Here is a 21,681-nt window from a genome sequence, read left to right on the forward strand (position 1 = left end):
ACAGTTAGAGGCTAATTCCTGCAGTAGCTTTACACTCCTACATGCTTAGATACTATGATGATGAGGGGCATATAGGTACCTTGATAGACACACCATTTCTCTTTTTCTTCCTCTTTTTTTACCTGTGGGGTAAGGATAAGATAGTTGTAGGCCATATACAGAACTGTATTCATTATCATTTTTCTTTATGGCTGTAACTCATTTTTCATATGGTGATCTGCGCCACCAGCTGTGTCTGTGCACCAGCCAATACTCTGTTCTTGCTGTTTACTGCTCCCATGCTGATGGGCAAGTTGCCTTCGTACCTCAGATCCCTGGGAAGAACTAAATGATCTTTAACAACAAAAACAACCCTAAATACAAATACAGTTAGGTTTGCTGGTCTAATTTTTTAATAAAGGAATCCCTAAATTCAGCAGTCAGATATAAATAAAATAATGTTTAAAAGGAAAGGAAAATGCCAAAGAACATTTCAAATTGCACACTAAAAAAATACGAAGTACTGAAACAAAAGCAAAATTTCTCCCACACTGATTCCAATCCTGGGATCCCAGCCATGCCTGAGATCAATTAAATTCTAAGCCTATTACCAATAAATTACTAAACTCATAGATTAAGCAGAGATGGCAAAAGGAATAGTTTGAAGAAAGGTCTGGTGAAGTGTATAACGGTGTACTAAGTGTCATTATATTTAAACCTGAAAAGACTTCATGTCTTTGGCTATTTATCACAAGGCATGTTCATCCAGTCAGCCTGCAGAGGATCAATAAACTATTACACTTTAACAATTAACAGTGTCCATAATGGTCTAGGACAGGGCGGGCAAACTTTTTGGCCTGAGGGCTGCATCGGGTTTCCACAATTGTATGGCGGGCTGGTTAGTGGAAGCTGTGCCTCCCCAGGCAGCCAGGGGTGGCCCGGTTCCCGCCCCCTATCCGACCCCTCCTGCTTCTCGCCCCCTGATGGCTCCCCCGGGTCTCCTGCCCCATCCAACCCCCCCGTTCCCTGTCCCCTGACAGCCCCCGGAACCGCCACCCCTGACTGCCCCCTGCCACCCCATTTAATGCCTCCTCTCATTCCTGACTGCCCCCCCCGGGACCCCTGCCCCATCCAACCACCCCTTCTCCCTGACCGCCCCCAGATTCCCTGCCCCTGACTGCCCCCCACTGCCCCAACCAACCCCTCCTCTCATTCCTGACTGCCCCCCGGGACCCCTACCCCCATTCAACCCTCTGTTCCCCGCTCTCTGACTGCCCTGCCCCCTGATCACCACCCCGAACTCCCCTGCCCTCTATCCAACCTCCCCTGCTCCCTGCACCCTTACGGCACTGCCTGAAGCACCGGTGGCCGTACCACTCTCATTCCTGACTGCCCCCGGAACTCCTGCCCCTGACTGCCCCCCCCCCCACTGCCCCATCCAACCCCTCCTCTCATTTCTGACTGCCCTCCCGGGACCCCTGCCCCCATTCAACCCCCCTGTTCCCTGCTCTCTGACACCCCTGCCCCCTGACTACCACCCCGAACTCCCCTGCCCTCTATCCAACCCCTCCCCCTGCTTCCTGCCCCCTTACCGCGCAGCCTGGAGCACTGGTGGCTGGCGGCGCTACAGCTGTACCGCCTGGCTGGAGCCAGCCATGCCACAGCGCAGCACAGAGCACCGGGTCAGGCCCGGGCTCTGCAGCTGCGCTGCCCGGCAAGAGCTTGCAGTCCCGCCGCCCAAAAGATTGTGCCAGTGGCACTGGGAGCTGAGGCTGAGGGGGAGGGGGAACAGCAGGAGAGGGGCCTGGGGCTAGCCTCCCAGGGCAGGAGCTTTGGGGCTGGGCAGGAGGGTCCCACGGGTCGGATGTGGCCCGCAGGCCGTAGTTTGCCCATGTCTGGTCTAGGAGATGATGTAAGGATTCTATACAAGAAAAATCAAATAGTGGTACAGTGGCTTTCTTCTGACCTAGCAACTGTTGGTGGATGACATGAGGCTATGGCAATGAGGGTGGCTACAAGACTAATGGACATCCAAGTTGTTTTTGTTTATAGATTAAAAAGTAGTTTGCATAAATCATAAGGCATAATGTTATGCAATGTCTCAGAACAATAAAACAACACTTTGAAGACAATCCAAGCAACTAAAGTATGTGCTGTGCAACTCTGCTAGCCGCTTGAAGTACATTGAGAAGTGATTTCAAACTCATACATTATTAATCAGAAATAACTCTCCTGCAAGGCATAATTTTCAGGGGTAACAACAATCAATGCTTATTCACCATTATCATCATCATCTTAAAAAGGACAAGCCCATAACCTCAGTGCAGCATTCTATCAGCATCTCTCCCCTCTTGGGCCTCTGTGAAAAACCCAGTAGGGTATGACAAAATTATTTCCTGACAGTCTGACTGCCTCTGAATATCTTCTCCCCAGAATCTCTGTCTCTATTCAGTGCTTAAATTTGCATCATACGTTGCTTTGCAAATTCAAGTATCTACAGGCATAAAGATACCAAGAACCTATTTGTAACACAATGTAGAGAATTGTCTGTTTTTCTTTTGGCTAGGGACATTGTTTAAGATGATTTGTCAAGATAAACATCAATGTGTATGAAAATAATGGAGAATATATATATGTAGACCACTTGCAGTTTCAGATGCTTAGTTTAATCATTTTTTAAATATATGCTGCATTATGAAAAATAGCTTTTCCTCTTCAAATTTGATTTTATCAGCTAGCTCAGCTGCTTCTGGCATAGACCAGAGTATCATACAAAAATGTCACGAAAGATCAGGACAAATCACGCCAGAGGCTCCTAGATACCTATTAAGTCAATACCACCCTGGAGAGAAGTCAGTTTTCTTCTCTTAGCTAAGTGATGAAAAGTCTAGATGAGACAAATAAGCATGGCTAAGCCCAATACACTATGGCATTCATTCATTCGATTTTAGCTTTGAGTGTGGATGGGATACCCATGCAGTAGTTTGGTTTGTGAACTTCGTTTCTTTGTGTTAGAATAACAGCTGTTTTCATGTTGTTCACCTCCTCCACTTACCGCCTCACCTTCTATCTAAGATTTTTTCCAGGGATTTAGTTGCAAGTATTAGCATGCCTCTCAATTCATCAAACCCAGAAATAAGAAATAATTACAGAAATGCAATTTCAGTAATCAAGAACAGTCTGTTTAATAAGAAGACTCTGATTGCAAGGGGAAAAGCTGATAGGAAAAAGAATGCTCAGTTGTTTTTTAAAACTCAGATATTGTTTTGTGTGTTCTAAATCCCAGTTACGAATGAAGAATAAGAATCAGATGGAGAAAGGGAAGAAAGAAAAAGAGAATTTTGGTGCACAGTCACAGATTCCTTGAAAACCTAGATCTTGAGAGTGCAGGACTTCAGTTGGGTGGATCTGAACATTTCAGCATTATTTAAATAACACCCACAATACATGGCTCTGATTGGAGTTGCATGAAAAAAAAAATCGGTGAACTGTGAATCATCCCTGAAACTGTATACATCTCAAAAGCATTTCCGTTTACTCTTGGAGATGTGGGTGTTGGGTGGGGACTGACATTAAAGAGGACAAGCTCTAGGGCTCCAATCCAGCCAAGCACTTATTTAGATGCTTAACTTTAAACATGCATGTAGAACCACTGAAGTAAATGCAACTATTCATGTGCTGAAAGCTAAGCATGTACATAGATGCCCTGTTTGATCAAGGCCCGATTGGAACTGTCACAAGGGAAAATAACAATATTTGGGCTCGATTCACCAGTGTAAATCAGGAGTAAGTCCATTGAAGTCAATAGCATTAAACCGAAGTAAGCAAGAGGAGAATTAAAATCTTGTACTTCATTCAGGAAACCTATATTAACAGAACGCCTGATGCAGACATCTACAATAAAATAATCATGACAATCTATGGGGGAGGTTATTGGGTCAGTTCCTCAGTTGGTGTAAATCACCACTGCCTTCAATGGAACCACAGCGATTCATAGCAGCTAAGGATCTGGGTCATTATTTTTTACGGGGTGGAGATGATTATGAAATTGCTTAGAAAACATATTTACATCCACTTCAAGGGGCTTATAGGCCAATATATTATACACAAATACTAAAATATTACCCAAAGGGGCTTTTTAGGGCCAGATTAGCCTTGGTTTCTGCACATGTACACCAGGGTCTTTATGCAAGGCTCAGGGAGAATTACCTCCATTACAATGGTGTAGTTCCATGCCAACCCTAATGCAGGTCTGTGCCTAAATGGCATGATCTAGCCCTTAATGATCAGTATGTAAACATCACCTTGCTATGGACCAATAAATATTCCCTGCTACAATATAGGCAACATTAACTTAGCTCCAACATGGTTTAAAGCTGAGCCTTAAATTGAGAACCCCTTTGAACGCAGCAGTTTGCTGAGATTATGAGCAGTAGAAAGTCTATTCATAATGCATGCACAACAGCTACGGTAGCAGCAGGCATCCATAAGATAATTTATACGTCTCTTTATCAGCCTGAGGAACCGATCCATGAAGCAGTACCTATAGAGATTCTGCTTGGCCCTGTCTGCATCTGAACAGGGTTTTCTGGCTTCCTCCTGCCATATATTCTGGCATATATTTTAAGAGTTGAGAATGATGCTTCATATATGTTACATAGCTGCACTGCACCTTTACTATACAGAGGATAAGAAAGGGTTTCCCCATTGCCAGGTATGGAATTGCTATTAACACATGTCCATAGAGGGCCAATACTTTCAGAAGATCAGCCTCGTTTTGGGGACAATTTGTTCCCAACAAAAATGTGCACCTGCATTTTGGTGCTCCCAAAAGCTACGTCTGTGTTTTTGCACCTTGCAAATAAATTGCAGATGCAAATGTTAGTACTTACACAACTAACTTCCTGATTGCATGTCTGACAGAGTGCAAGGAGCTATAGCTGACTCAGCACTCCAGTCACTAGGTACTAGCTATTCCTCCCGGAGGGGACTTAATTGGGAAATGGTGCTCAATGGCTTAATTAGGCAGAGGCTGCTGAGCTAAGGAGAGCAATCAACCCATCAGCTGGGAACCATTAAAAGACAGGAAGGAAGTACAAGGAGGAGGCTGGTAGGGGTCAGGGGACACAGGATCTCAGGATGAGGCAAGCTTTCCCTCCCTCTCCCTGCAGAGTGAGCTAAGGGGGAAGTTTATGTCCACTTATATATTGCTGCACAAGCCTGTACTGATGAACTGGTAGAGGGGATCTAATAAATAACACACTGGTGCTTAGAAACCTGCAGAGAGTCCAGCCTGTCTGTGGTGCTCCAAAGGGCAGAGAAGGTAGCCCTGTCACAGTGTGTGTACTTTTCTGGCAGGTGCAATTTACACCCAGGAACAAGGCTTCTTCTTGGCTGAAAATGTACATCCCATTAACAAACTCTCTCCTGCTGCGCTATTGCTTTGTCGTGCACTCTATATTTTGGACAGAGAAAATAGCAGACAAAGTTCAGCTTAGCCCTGGGATGGTACAGAAGGTACTCAACATCCTCCAAAGTATATTACCTGGCCATACATCCAAAAGATTTGAGTAAGCCTCCTCTCGGTTTGTCATTATCAGTCTTCTCTCTTCTTCTGCTACATTACCAGCTTCTTGCCTGATTTATCACTTACCTTATGTGACACTTTTCCTGAATTTCTGCAAGAATCACTGTATTAGTGAGTCCAGGGCTGTAACGAGGAGCAGAAGAAAGCAGTTTGTAGTTCTCTGAGCAAGAGTCTGATGAACTTTCCCCCCATGTTCATTGTAGGCCTTGCTGGAGCCGTAGGCATAGATAAAAGTATGAAACAAAATAATGCTATGAACCAAAGAAGGCCTTCTCAGAAGAGCAACCCTAGGTATCAGCTACCCAAGTAAGCACATTCCTGAGAGAATGATCAAAGGAGAGTGAAAAGAGGGGCATCTTTGTACGGGTCAAGGGGACAACACTATGTTGATTGAGCTGATATTTTGTCACAGGCATACATGTGTTAGTGCACTTGCACTTTGCTATGCGGGGCACTAGTACCATGCTTTGTTGACAATAAACCTGGCCAAGCCTTCACCACTGAACAGTGCTTGTGGTCTTTCTTTATGATTAACATTGAGCTTTGCTGAATCAACAAGCTGCTAACACTGGAGTTCCAGGAAAAGCATAGGAACAATATAGACACACTAGCAACAGGCATGAGAAAAAATACCATCATCAGCTGGTATCAGGACCACACACAGTCACATCTCATCATCTCAGGAATGCAGATAATTCAGTAACTGTTTTAAAGAACAAATTAGCTGTATCTGAGCTCTCTGTGTCTATTGAGGGATAACATGAGCTAAATTTTCCATGCATTGTAGCAGGTCATAGCCATTCAAATGCCATTAAAGTCAGTGCAAAGGATTCTAAAGAAAACCATCAAAATTGGATTTAAAAATAGACACACAGGGAAGCTTCATAAAACCTTAAATTTCACAGCAGAGATACTGTTTGAGCACAGAGAAACCCACTTTCTGAATGCCCTGCTACTCCATGGACACCAGGTGATCGGCTGCACGGTGATGACCTTTACAGAAGACCTGGCTATGTGAATGATGTTACAGTGTGGTGAGGGACATTGTTCCACCCCTGATGGCAGGTGGCATTACAACACTGCAAGTCCGAGGAGAAACAGGCAATTTGGCCCAGTTCCTTGGATCTGGTGAAGCTGGTTTTGGTGGAGAACCCAAGGTGGGAGCAAAATTGGCTTTAGGCCTCTAATGAATTTCCCCAATCCCAAGGGACTGGTTTGACCCTTTGTATAAGTTAGAGCAGCCCCAGGACATCCTTCGTTAGTGGTCTGTGAGGTGGATGACCACAGAGACGATTTTATTGGCTCTAGGCCACATGGCAGTTCACCTACACTAGTATAATTCCCGATCAGGCCAACATTAAGGTTGTTTGTGCCGCTACAGCAGACTTATAAGGTCTGAGGATCTGGGCCTTTCTCCCTGGGTTTGGAGACTGACTGAGGGAGCCAGCCTACTACCACAGTATTGGTTGAGGAACAATCCAGTTCTTAAGAGTCTCCTAGTGGTGAGTAATTCATATACCCAGCAGGGACACACTATGTTTCACAGCTATGCCTTAATATCTCTAAGCCAGTGGTGGGCAACCAGCGGCCCACGGGCCGCATGCAGCCCCTCAGGGTAATCTGATTGCGGGCCACAAGACATTTTGCTGACGTTGACCATGCGCAGGCACCACCCCCTGCAGCTCCCAGTGGCTGCGATTCTCTGTTCCCTGCCAATGGGAGCTGTGGGAAGTGGCACTTGCAGGCAAAGGGGCTGCAAGGAAGTGCTGGCTGCTGCTTCCCACAGTTCCCATTGGCCAGGAACAGAGAACCGCAGCCACTGGGAGCTGTGGGGGGTGGTGCCTGCGGATGGTAAACATCAGCAAAATGTCTCGTGTCCTGTAATCAGATTACCCTGAGGGGCCGCATGCGGCCCACCGCTGCGCTGCTGTCCAGAACATATCATTTTGTCCAGTCTACAGCTGGAGCTATTACCACTTGCTTTTATCCTTACTCCACTGCCCATGTAGGCTTAATCAGACCAGTTACTTAATGCCTCTTTAACCTTAGTTCCCCATCTGCAAAATGGCGCTAATACTACTTCTTTTCTCCCACCCGGTACTGTCTTCTCTCTTTAGTCTCTAATCCTTTTGGGGAAAAGACAGTCTCTTTACAGTAACCCCAAGGATTTAAGAGAGCTGACTTCTCTACTCAGACACACCACTATTATATCTATACGTGGGACATACAGACAGATTTTAAGAAGGGCTCAGCTCCATAGGCTCCAAAGTAAGTGGTCAATGGGACACACTGAACTTTTCTGAAAATCTGACCCCAAAAGTGACAATGAGAGCTGTTGGGGGCAGAGTACTTTACAAAATCTGGCTCTAGTTCACATGCCTAAATAGGAGCTGAGCTCTTTTGAAAATCTGGCTTTGAGTTCTCTTGCAAATTGTACCACATTTTACTTGGGCAGCTCAGATACCACAATGGTAAGTATAGTATGAAACTAGACAGACAGATATACGCTGGGGGAAATCTTGCTCTAATTAAATCAATGGCAAAACTCCCACTGATTTCAGTAGGGCCAAGATTTTACCCCAGATGTACACAATAACATTTTCCCACTAAAGGAAGGTGCAGTCTATTTAATATTAATATATAATGAAAATATTTTCCCAGATACAATATGGTCCTAAGATTTAGCATAGCTAAATGAAAATGTTTCCAGTTTTTAGAAATATTGAAAGGAAGAGCAAAATATCAGCCCTTGTTGAAAAGTTCATACATGGTATTGTCAATTAGTACATTTTTTTCCCCATTTCATCCTTTTAGATTCATGGCGTCAGGGTTTTCTTTTCAAGCCCTCACTTGCCTTACTACCTGTTAGGGTACCTGCTGATGTGGTAATGTAGGTTCTCTACTTATTGCCCAGATGTCCCCAAAACCAGTGGGCAAGAAAATAGTATTTAATAGATCAAGGAGAGATTAATATGGCAGTAAATGGGAAGAGGCAGAGCAATGTCTTAGCGGGCAGCTGTTTTCTGATCTTGACTTTCTCATCAATACTTTTCAATCTAATTTGCTGAGAGGGATATCATTTCTAATGCCCCCAGGTCACCACAGCCACACATCAAAGCTGTAATCTTTAGGCTGGCTGCACTGTAAATGGATTTCTTTATTGGTCTTTGTAACTGTAATTGTCTCAGGACAGAATCTTTCTATATGTCTCCTTCTGAATGATGTGGTTGATGACATGTATGGTCTCTGGATTAAACCAATGGTTTATGCTGTGTAAAGCTGATGTATAAATGTTATCATATAACACTTATGTCGTTCAAAAACAATTTCTTGCCTTATAAAGTCTTGTGATATTATAGCCTACTCCTATAGAGTTAAGGAAATAGCAACACTTTAGTGCAATAGTTAAGGAAATAGCAACACTTTAGTGCAAACCTTAATTTTCAGGGGTTTCTATAACTCCGCCATCAAATTGTGAGGAAAAATCAGTTTAACTCTTCTAAAGTTATAGTAATAGAAAAAGAAATTGCAAGACAGCTTTTGTGGCTTGCATAACTCAAGAACAACTTTGATTGGTGGGGTATAGATGGTACAGAGAAAGGGTAACGGGCTACAGAAGGTTTTATAGGCCTCTGGTTCAAATCCAGGCCAGGTTGATATTGGCCAAAAATGTTTGTTATCTAATAGTTGTTTAGTGCAATTAATTGATGATCTTATTCAAATTCCTAGTGGACAATTATGCCGTCATTAATACAACCATCAAAATTGGCACTAACAGAGTTCTTCATTGGCTGTTTCAGCAAAATGAATGAATGAGGATGGAGACTGATTTACCCTCTCATGCCTAAAGAAAGTTTCACTAGGGGAGGGTCAAGGCACATTGTGGGGTCATTTGGGAGAAGCTTGAACTGCCATTGCCTATTCTGTACCTGCACTGGGACTGATCCAGCATCCCTGGCCAAATCTTATGTGCCTCATGGTGCTCCTCAGTGTTCTGTATGTATTCTCCTTGGGAATCCGCATGTTAATTATTGCTGATGGAAACAGCAATTACAGGCCTACCTGGCTATCACTCCCCCTGGAAGCTGGAGTAGGTGTGACCCAATAGCAGCATATCTTCTAAAGGGAATGAGCTCTGCAGAGCATACCAGGACCTGTGAGAATGGAGACTTGTTTCTCCATGGAGCCTATGCCTTCCCAGTATTTCCAAGCCCCAGCCCCTCCATGACTTCCTAAACCCCTCTCCTTAAACAAGGCCTGGTCTAATGCCTGTTAAAATCAATTGAAAGCCTCCTATTGACTTCAATGGGCTTTGGATCAGCCCATAGTGAGCAATCTTTGAGATGAACCTGGTAGTGCTTATTAGATACACTTTTCCTCCAGTGGGTGCATCTCCACAGAAGGGGTGAGTGCTACATCTATGCTGCAAAAACAACAAACAAGCAAACAAACCCAGCCTCATGGCAGTGAATCTGAGAGCCTGAGTCAGTTGACTCAGGCTCTCAGGGCTTGTGCTATGGGGCTAAAAACAGTAATGTAGATGATCCTGCTTGGCTGGAGCCTGGGATCTGAGACTTTTCCGCCTTGCTGGCTCTCAAAGCTGAGGCTCCAGTCCACGTGGGAATGTCCACACTATTTTTAGCCTTATAGCACGAGCTTAAGTCACTTGACTCAGACTCGCAGCAGCAGGGTCATTTTAAGACAGTTTGTATCCTACTTTCATACCAGTGTAACAGACAGCTCATCCCTTGTGAAATGTGTGTGTAGGTATTTATGGAAATATTGTACAAAGGTGTTTTTCCCTTTACTAAATGAGTCTGGTCATAACCAGGTTGGTAATTGTGTAATAGCACTGCACTGGGCACCCATATTGCTGGTGTCACAAATGCTAGTGCTTTTCAGCTGCCACTAGCATAGGGACGGAAATGTCCATTTTAATGAGCAACTGGTGAGAAATTCTTCTCCCTGTGTGAACTCCCAGAATGCTGAGCTCAGCAGGAGATGGGCTGCTTTCTTTTAAGGGGAAATAAAATGAATGTCAGCCTTTGAATTTTTGGGGGGCTTGCATCAGAACTTAAACTTTATTGAAAAGGGGGCTTTTTGTTCAACATTTCACTTCGGACAGAGCAATCCTTTTGTTTCAGTTTTGTCTAAAATCATTTCTCAAATAAATGTAAAGTCTGAGGGGCCAGATCCTCGGCTTGTGTAGGTTGGTTGGCATTGCTCCATTGATTTGAGTGGAATTGATTCACTGGAGCTATGCCAGTTTACAAGCACCTTAGTTCTGGCCTTATAAATGTGTAAAAAAAAAAAAAAACCCCACAAAACCAAAAAACAGAGGGCCTGAATCTACAAACCCTTTATTGCTTGAGTAAGCAAATATATTAGTTTTATGCCAGTGCTAGATTTGATGCTTCCCCCATCTCCTCTTTTACTGAAGACCAGCCTATTGCTCCACCAGTAATTAGATCAAACCAAATTACAACATCTCCTAATATACAGCACTCTCTCTAAATCATCTCCAACAGAAGCAATTTAGGATTGCAGACATATTTCTTTTCAGGGAGTACATCACCAAGATATAGTAAAGTCGAGCTAATAAAAATATGACTGGTTTTATAGCAAACAAATTGATGCAAAAAACACATTGCATAAAGACATAGGGAAATGCTCAGTTATATCATAAAAGAGTGTCGACAAATTTGCAGAATAAATGAAAAAATATGCAGCGTAGTTTTGTGTACTGAGCGCATGTGGAAATTATGCAAGACAGTATTAATAAATGGAAAATTTTCAAAGCAGTTGAAAGGTGAGACAGAGGGAAAATAGCACTCAGGAGACAACACTAACTAAAGTGGCTTAAATATATAATAGAAACAGAGAGAGCTCCACAGTCAACAACACAACTGTCTGAGAAATCTGCCAGCGAACCAGATGTGTGGCTGTAGAAAATATCTTCCACCACTTGGCATTTGACTCCTGTAATTGCCAGTGACGACGGAAAAATTTCACAGTGTGGTAAGTAGCACCACAGGATCCAGAAACCAATTGCATACAAATAGAGTTTTTTGTTTTTTGTTTTTTTTTAAACAAGCACAGCTGCTCATGTTAGAAAGCACCCTGACAAAGGAGGAAAGCAAAGGAACTTTTGTGCAAAGGAAATTATATTCAAATTATGTTTGTTCATGTAATTTCTAGGTTTTGTGACATTTTTCTATGTGTAGGTAATAGCCTGATTGCAAAATTTGCCATGTGAATAGCTGCAGTAATGCATAAGAGGCTGATTTGCCAGTACTTACTACCAGGTGTTATGCTTACTACTGTGAGTATTATGATGATTTATTATTTGTATTGTTATGGTGTCTAGGATACTCAGTCATGGACCAGACCCCCTTGTGCTGGGCACTGTACAAACACAGATGGAATCCCATTGGGGGTGGGGGGGAGGGGACATAGAGGTTTGGTGCAATAAAGAGTTAAAGACAACACCCGTGAGGGGTTTTTGGGGTTCTATTTTGTTTAAGTTTTGAAAATATGAAAGTACTGCCTCACTTTTAAATGGCCCATTTTATACTTATTTTCACATGCACATTCCTGAAGAATGCCTTTGAATGGAAAGGCCAGTGGGTGTAAAATATGAAAAGAAAGCACAACCTCCAACCACTAAATGTGCTGCGTAGTCTACGCAGAGCATACTACATTACACCTGTGTAAACTTACAGCTGTAGTCTCATCTTAATTTGTAGTGAGATCTACATGTTTACTGTAACAGTGCTGAAAATGTCAGGCATAAATCCCCTGTGGTCTGAGATAAGAATATAATTAGCTGGTTTTTTAAAGTACATATTGCTAAAAAGGAGACTGTCTGAGGTTTTGAATAGTTTGTTTTTGGAAGACTGTAGATATCCATTTTTTTCTACTTAAATATTTCCTGACTTGGATTTCCTTGAGTTTGCCTATTTGCCTTAAAAAAAAAAAAAACAAAAAAAAAACACATTTTTTATTTATAACTTTTCCAGTGCAAAGGAAAAATCACATTAAAGTGTGGTTTTCCTTTGAAAAATGATTGGAAAAATGGCAGTATAGGGTTCCAGGTTTATAGTGTCTCAGTATCATATTTACTCAGTTACAACTAAAATTGTTGTTGTTTTTCCTGAATGCCAGATGTGCAAACATGGGATCTGATAGGCAAGCTGGGTTCTTTCTGGTCTTTGGCCATCAGCTGTAAAAGAGACTGCAGGTCTGAGTCTGTACTCAGTTATACCTGAAATAACTGAGGGTGGAACTGGACCCCTGGTGTTCAAGATTTTCAGTGGATGTAGGTAACTGATATCACTCCTGGCTTTCAAGTTCAGGAGAAAGAGTTAAATGCCACTGAACTGGGCAGTGTAGAGAAATTACTAAGCTAAAATGAAATAACTTGATCCAGTTACTGAGGGGAAATGTTTCCCAGGCCTGTAAGCCTGCAGATCTACAATTGGACCCATGTGCGCACAGAGTTCCACCTGGCGGGACCCAGCTGAAGTACTGGGGCCTAAGAGGGTGACAGAGTGTGTTGTTGTATCTTAAATAAACATACAGACTGATCTACCATACTGTGATTCTGGAAAAAAACAACTAATGTCTAAAGAGGAAAGAGTAAAAGACAAACAGCCCTGGAACCAATGACATAATAAGCTCAATGGACTTGAAAATTATAACTATCATGACAAATGTCATTGCTTAATTCCTGTGCAGCTGTTTCCTCACTTACATTTGAGCTGTTGTCCTACCAAATCTGAAGCAACAGTTAAGCTGGAAACTCTGAAAGTGGTTGCATTTTTAAAAAAAAACAATTTGAAAACCGCAGTGCGTTCTTCTTGCTTAATGTAGACCCTGTCAATGACTTCATACTGTATATGAACGAAGAAAAATGATGTTTATAGTCCCTCGTGACAGCCAAATGTAGATTTAAATGATTTAACTTCCTTCTACTCCTCTGATTTCTCCAGTGCAGATGAAAGAAAACAGTGCATGAAATATTAATAAGATAAAGATTGTGAATCGTGTTTGTACTCCAGGAGTGCCTGAAATTGCATTACACTTTTCCATTATTCTTGACTAGTGGTATCATGATGCTGATAATGATACAGAATAACTGTAGCACGTACAAACTGAATGTGAATTCTTCTGATGGGAGTAGTATGATAGAAACCTTAATATATTATGGCTATACTTTGTAATATGCCAGAAAACAGCTATACATCAACCGTTTTTGTAATAAATGTTACTATACATGGGAGTACAAATACATATGTCCAAAATAAAAGCAGAACATTAAAAAAAAGTAATACTGAACAATGCTGGGTGTTCGACATAACCAGAGAAGCTGTGAAACGTGTTGTTGATAACACATGGCATTTAGGAAACTGGGCTACTGACATTGATTTGTAACTATGCTTTATTCATATAAAAACATCCCATTTTCAATCATTACAGGCCAAACTACTCATTTAAAATAATTAAAATAACAATTTCAAAACAATTTATTTGACAACTGCTTGATTTGTATAAACACATAACATTCTTCTGGTATTGGGTGTATGTGTTTTTCATCAAAAAGCTCACATTAATGCAATATTGGAATACAAGAATTCAAAAGTTCAGAAATGAGGAAGTGCATAATTAAGGTTGAAAGCATAGCCATAGCTTTGCCATCTTGTGCTTATTCCTTCAAATATTATCTCTATATTATGCATGTTTCATTTAATCCAATATACAATTTCCTATAACATGCAAATTGGCTTTTTGTATACAATTTACATGCAGAAGTTAAAGTACATGAGTACAATCTTCTGACTTGGCTTGATTTTTAAGTCTCAGTGTGATCTACCACAAAGACATGTTTGAAAACAATATTCTTAATAGTTTTAAAAATTATCAACATGTAGGGCTCAATTTTCAAAATTAAGTGTGTGCAATTACATGTATACATTTTACCACATCTAATTTGTGTGCTCATTGCCATGTTGTTCCCTGTCCCCTCTTACCACAAGATAGAGAGGAATAAATTGTTCAGACAACTTGGGAAGTCAGATCTCAGACCCCTTGAATATTTACTTGCTAAAGTGAGTGAAGCATAATGTTTTAGTTTGTGATGGTGCTTTATACTATTATGTTACAGAGTTTGGTCATCATGATGAGGACTCAGAATTTATGACAAAAGACACACAATGGACTGTGTCATTGACAGCCATGGACTTTTGCTGTTTTACAATTTGTGCAATGTGTGCCAAACTGCTGTTTTCCTATATAAAAGTACAGCCATTTACTGCTGAATTTGGATCAATGGCCAGCATGAAAATATGTCACCTTTCAACAAGCTTGTATGCTTTGATACCTATTCATCATTTACATGTACTGTGGTTTGTGACATCTTTACCAGAAACATGGCTGTAAAGTCTTTTGCTGTGACTCCAAAGCAGTCAGTATGGTTGTTTTTAGGGGGAAATGGGGATAAAAATCCCTATTTGTTAAAGATGTAAATCAAACAATTTGTTTTATCAGAACGTTCACAGAATATGTGGGGGGGAAAGATCAGCTTCAGGTGCAGTGACCATTATATAGAACTGGCTGTGCTTGAAAGGTATGGAGAGTTTGCACATTTGGTTCCTTGGCTGGTTCACAAGGTTGGCTAATGGAAACAATTATTTTATCACAAGCAAGTTACACAGACTGATTCAATAGCCGAGACTGAGGTGAACATACTGTAGTCACAATTAATTGCTTACTTGATTTTGACACATGGTTTACAACCAGTGGCTTTCTACTCCAAAACTGATGTACACAATTTAAAGTAACATGGCATCTATTCTGCTACTGTGCAAGAAAGTATATGTCCTTTACAGGGAAATGGTAGGATTAAAGTATCAGTCATTCTGTCAAAGGGTATTCTTAATTTACTATAAATATGGTACAAAGTAATAACTTAAGTCAAAACTAGGGCTGCATAAAATGTGCTAACATACACTTTGGCATACAGTGCTGTGATGTGCTTTGTACAGGATTTAAAATTGATTTGAGACAACGGTTTTTAAAGAAACTTCAATTCATTCTGACAAACTTGATCAATCGTAACCTATAATGTTGATTCATGTTATGGTTTCCATTAGTTCGAGACTCCTCTGTCAACAGATGATTTCCTCTTTGTGAAGCCCATGATTTGTTTATTCATAAATTCCAGGGTCTGAGCTTAGATGTAGTCATGGAGGACATAGGCAAATTTATCTTCAAAGAGGGAATTGGCATATTGCTCTATCACGGTATTATCACTTTGTCTGGACTTCCTTTACGTATAGGCATTGATCTGTCTGAAACAGGAACTGACAGTGATTATATTAACAACTGCAGATGTCTGAGGACAGAATTTGCACTTCATTTGTCACAAGTCCCCACATAATCACAATCCAGTCATTAAGGACTGTGTGTCAAAAAAGCGGAGAAGTAAATCAGGGCAGGTAAGAAGGGCAATCTTTTGTAAAAGAGTTTGTTCAACTTCCTGATTTTGACTATGTAATAGGAGCGAGCTGCTGTGTCAGTAATATTATGCAGGAACTAGTAGAATTGAGGATATTCGTAGCTGACTGAGACAATCTGACAGCATTTCACTCTTCACTAAAAAAACCCTAGTGAGGGTCGTACCTGGCTTCATACACACTCACAAAACATTTCAGTAACCTACACTGAAAACAGGGTGATTAGAGTATCAGGGAAATAGGATGTAGCAGATTTTTAATAGAAGTATTCAACTGTAAGTAGGAGAAAGCTGCTGCTGTGAGATATCCATTTGATGTCAATATGGCTGTCTCATCAGATTGCAGTGAGCATTCCCATGTAGCTAAAGAGAACAGTCTACTCAGGATCTGTTTCTACTGCCCAATGCCTGTACTGTTATTTCTAGTGTATTAGTTAATTTAGCTCAGTTTGAGGATAGATGGGAATGTAGCTGGTCAGAAAATTTCCATCAAAACAAAATTTTGAAAATAATCAGAAAAATGTTATGTGCACATTTTTGCCATTTCCCCCACCCCAGCTCAAAGTAGAGAACTCGCTCTAAGGGCCATTGGCCTTTCTGCTCTTGATGACAGCAGTGTAACATAAGGAAACTCTGTTGACGCTAATAGGGTTCTTGGTTCAGCTGTTCTGTTTAGGCTCATCTCTAGTAAAACATGTACAATTTGTATGGACATTAGTGAGGGATATGGTAACAAAACCAAACTTATCACTATGCTAATGATATAGTATCATAGTCACTGGAAATACTCATCTTCAAAGGAGAATGTTAGGAATACACGAACTCTCTAAAGAGGTCTGAATCTAGATTATTGCCAGAAATCACATTAATAATTTTGGGTCTTAGAAAACAATCTAGCAATTAGAAAACCTAATTAATGGGGATCTTTACATAATTAAATCACTGTCCTCATTCTGAGGAAATGTCACATTAACATTTCATTGACACTCATATTTACCTATAAAACAACCACCATTAATCAGCATTACATACTTTTAGAGCACATAATACATTGGAAAGCAGTGTGCTTTTTGATCATTTCCCTCCCCCCCCCCCCCGTGGTTAGAGCACAAGATCAAGAACTAGGACATCTGAGTTCTATTCCCAGTATCACCATCAACTCACCATTTGATGCTGGATAAATAATTTAACCTCTCTGTACCTCAGTTTAGGCATTTAAAATTATTACAATATTACTCACCTCTCAGAGTGTTGATAGATTTAGCTTTTGTAAAGCCCTTTGAAATGCTGGGATGAAAGGGACTATGTAGGTGCAGGGTATTATTATGTTCTTGCAAAGTTATTTAAACACCATATTCTTTCTCTGCATTGTTTCATATAAAAAAGGAGATTGTATAATTCTAAAAAGAAAAATTGCCAGCAGTGGCAAAGATCTCATAGTTGTATTACACTTATTATCTTAGCATGGCTGCGCACTTCTGTCAATTGCACGGGGGAAAGGAAGCAGTGCAATATTTTTCCTGGCATAGATGACTTCCCCTTTTGAGTTGGCTCAGGACAACTGGTGGCCTGAGTTAAAACTTCACCTATTCATAGGGTGACCAGGTGTCCCGATTTTATTGGGACAGTCCTGATATTCAGGGCTTTGTCTTATATAGGCACCTGTTACCCTCCACTCTCTGTCCCGATTTTCACACTTGCTATCTGGTCACCCTACCAACTCATCACCTCTGTCCAGCAATGGCTGCTTTCTCCACTCACAGGGTCTGGGTTCCTTATGCCTCCTGAGTCCCTGGTGCAGCCATGCAGCTCATAAAACAGGCTAATATGATTGTTTTTACAGGATTTAATGTACACGACACACTAATATAATAGAGCTCAGAAAAATGAACGACAATTTGTTATTTTTCCCGGTTTACAAAGGAAAATTTTACAGATGGTCAGCGCAGAAATGGAAACATTTGCATTTCTATCACAAATTTAGTTTACAGATCGCATTGACCTATTGTGCGGGTGAGATTAACCTCTACAATGAATGAGAAATAAATTAACATTTCTAAACTGACCTGAACAGAACTAGAATATATTTTAAAGTCAGAGCTACACTTTATTATTAAAACAAATGTAATCCATTCCTTAGCATACAGCTTGTTCCATCAGGGGGAACTTTTAGGGGTAGAGCCAATTCCTGTTAAAGTCAATAGACCCCTTTCCATATCTATTAAAGTTGGATGGGGTCCTTAGATAAAGCCCACGTGACACATTTCTCTATTGTGTACATCTATCTCAATAGCCACTTCCACTCTGAATGCTGAACATTATCCATTTGGAGACTAAGCATATATAATTGTCTAACAAATATCACTGAAGCTTGTAGGTTTTTCTTTGTTTTACTGCATCACTCTCTTTTTTGGGGGGAGGAATGGTAAAACTAGCTTTCCACCCACCAAATCCTATTGCACAGTCTGCCAAATTCTGGATGCTTGTTATGGTTGAGATTGTGACCCCTTCCTCCTACTGGTCACTTGAGAAGTCCCATGGAAGTCCAGAAAGGTCACACTCTGGTTTTATGTTACTAGGAAAAAGGTATTAATTATGAATGTTAGATACAGGCCTGGACCAAAACCTCTAACTCTGACTATTTAATATAAGATTGCATCTAGATTAAAACTGGACTCTTTTCCTAATGGATCAGCCCCTTCACTTATCAGACTATACATTATTTGATTGCTGAATGTTAAATGCATACTACTATTACTAATACCTAGCTTTTATATGTTGCATTTCATCAGTAGATCTCAAAGTGCTTTACAAAGAAGGGCAGTATCATTATCCCCATTTTACAGATGGGGAAACTGAGGCACACAGCAGTGCAGTGAGTTGCCCAAGGTTACCCAGTAGGCCAGTGGCAGAACTGGGACTAGAATACAGCTCCCAGTCCCATGCTCTGTCCACTATGACACATCGCTTTACATATTAATCTTTTAAAATTTGATGTGTTAAGTATATTAGTAATGTGTGAGACCTTACTTCTTTGGCTTTTCTATTATATTCTTCTTATGTGATGCTGCAATGCATCAATTAGTTCTGAGTTTAAAAAAATCACCTATAGTTAAAATAGTTCACCTCTGCTTTTGATGCTAAACCATTATGAAAGCGGGATGCAAGCTGACTTATGACTTTAACACAGGGCCTGCATAGTGCAGATATGAAAACGATGTCACTTCTCAGCAATATGGGAACCGCTAGCAGGAGGCTAAAAAATGCTGATTTCAAGCAGGAATGGTCATTTCAAATTCAGTTTACATATAGAGAAGCACTATGCGCCAGGAAACTGCACTGAGCCAAAACTGCCTCATATAACGCAGTTATATCTAGGTAACATCTTTGTTGAGACTCCTGAAAGACTTCATCAATATGGAGCATTATAAGGACAAAGAGGCAGACTTCACATTGCGTCCTGTTACACATCAGATGGAGGTATAGGCACTACTGTAATACTACTACTTCTGAACAATGGAAGTAAGAGACCAAGGTTGACCCTGTCTCTCTCAGCCCAGTGTAGGAATGTGCTCTGATTTACCTTTTCCCAGTGCTTTGTCCTGGCTACTTTTAAATATCACTTCTCTTGAAAAACTATTCTAAAATCTAAAAGATTTCACTGTCAGGAAATGTATGGAGCCTAATTAATCACATTATTTCCACTTAACTTTTTCCGCCACCCTAAATAATTCCTCTCTGTCCTTGGTATTGCCACCCTCAGACAATAGCAGACTGTTACCCTGTCCCCTCTTAGTCATCACTTAGCCAAGCTAAACATATATATCTTCTAATCTTTCCTCATAAGTCAGTGCCTCTGTATGTACTGTTTCAATCTTCAACAGGAAGCAAGGCAGGGGCTGAGGAAGGGGAACATTTTACAGGGAAATAGACAGCGAGCGGGAATATAGTTTTGCACAGGTTCTTATTCATCTAAAGCTTCTGTTCAGTATTAGAAGAAAGTGAGATTATGTTTCTTACTGTCGTCACATGATAGGTTTAGCTCTCTAATATCTTTTGTTGCTGTAAAAACAATGAGGAGTCTGGTGGCACCTTAAAGACTAACAGATTTATTTGGGCGTAAGCTTTCGTGGGTAAGCTTTCTGTAGGTCTTCCATGTGAGGCGCTCTCTCTCTCTCTCTCTCTCTCTCTCTCTCACACACACACACACACACACACACACAAAAACAAACTATTAACACCACAACAGCAAAAACATAAGAACACCCTGTACCTTGCTATATGGATAGAACCACCATTAGGGGAACTCTATTACTTATTCCAGTTCAGTTTCTTCCACCAAAAATCTCAGCTTCCCTTAACACAAACAAACACTCAACATTAATGATGTATAATACTTAAATAATATTACATGTTTATCTTTAATGCTGTATGGAATGTAAACAAGCACTGTAGTAAAATCTACATTTCTGTAAACTTTAAGATGGGTAGGCAGCTGTCTCTCTGTGGGTAATATTGACTTGAAAGTGACCCTGGAAGTCTTGTTCCTAATTTGTGGGGTGCGATTTTGTGGTGGTGCTGAGTTGTGGAGTCTATAGTCAGCTCAAGTCACATACTATGTCCATCTACAATTTATATAAGAGGTCATATTGTCTAATGACAGCTTCTTTTATTTGCTTCTTAAAAATTGATCTTCCAAGGTCTGGTTTAAGGAGATCCAGTGGAAAATGAAGCTTTCATCCAAAAAGTAAAGCAGAGGGTGACTGGTCTGTGCTGCTGTGTGGAGCATTTCTGCCACCAAAGGAGAAGCTAGTCAGTTTTTTTTAATAATGTTCTTTTCTCAGTTCATACACCCTATTCCTCTTTTTTAACATTTGAGTAAACCGTTATGCCTAACCCCTGGAGAATGGATAATATGGGACTACAAGTAGATGTTTGATTCCATTAAACTTAATTAATTCCTGGAAATTTGATTATGTAGATGATGAGTTCATTATTAATAGCAACCTGCTCTTGGATACTAGTTTTTGCAAACAAAACGAGTAGTATGTTACAGGTATACGCTGATGTTGTAGATGACAAACAAAATACCTCCAGCCATTTTGAACAGGCATGGATCATAACAAAGGCACCGGGCCCCGGATAAGTCCCCTGCAATCCATAAGTATGTGCTCCCATGGTTCTCTCAGCTACTCACAAGGGTGGTCTAGTGCCTCTTCTGGTGCATTCTATATTGGCAGACATACTATAAATCCTTTGGGCCCCTGTTCAACTGGCTATCTGAATTTGACCACCAAACACAGCTTCTTGCCAAACCTTTCATTTTAATCACCCCCAAAAGGCCTAAATGCAGCTCTTCCAACACATGTTGTTATAGCTTTCTACATCGGTACTACCAGCTAGGGGTGTGATTCCCCTGCTTGTGTACACAGACTCGCATTAGCTCTCATCTAGCTAGAGTAAGTATAAATAGTAGCGTAGGCGTGGTAGCTACCCAGTGTAGCATGGGCATTGGAGGTATAGCTGAGCCATGCTGAGTACATACCCATCAGTTTCAGGTGGATTTGGACTCGGCTTGGCTTAACCATGCCTCTGATGCCAC

At 41.0% G+C, this 21,681-nt stretch overlaps 1 long non-coding RNA gene across 1 annotated transcript; it reads right to left on the reverse strand.

Moving 5' to 3' along the window:
• Positions 1-13,988: 13,988 nt before the first annotated feature.
• On the reverse strand, positions 13,989-17,601 carry LOC135972948 (uncharacterized). Its single transcript, XR_010589562.1, has 2 exons — positions 17,320-17,601; positions 13,989-15,915 (listed from the first exon to the last, which is right to left on the reverse strand). It is a non-coding gene; the product is annotated as an uncharacterized LOC135972948 (long non-coding RNA).
• Between the last annotated feature and the right edge of the window lie 4,080 nt (positions 17,602-21,681).

The sequence above is a fragment of the Chrysemys picta genome, chromosome 7 (genome assembly GCF_011386835.1).
Source record: "Chrysemys picta bellii isolate R12L10 chromosome 7, ASM1138683v2, whole genome shotgun sequence".
Taxonomy (NCBI): Eukaryota; Metazoa; Chordata; order Testudines; family Emydidae; genus Chrysemys; species Chrysemys picta.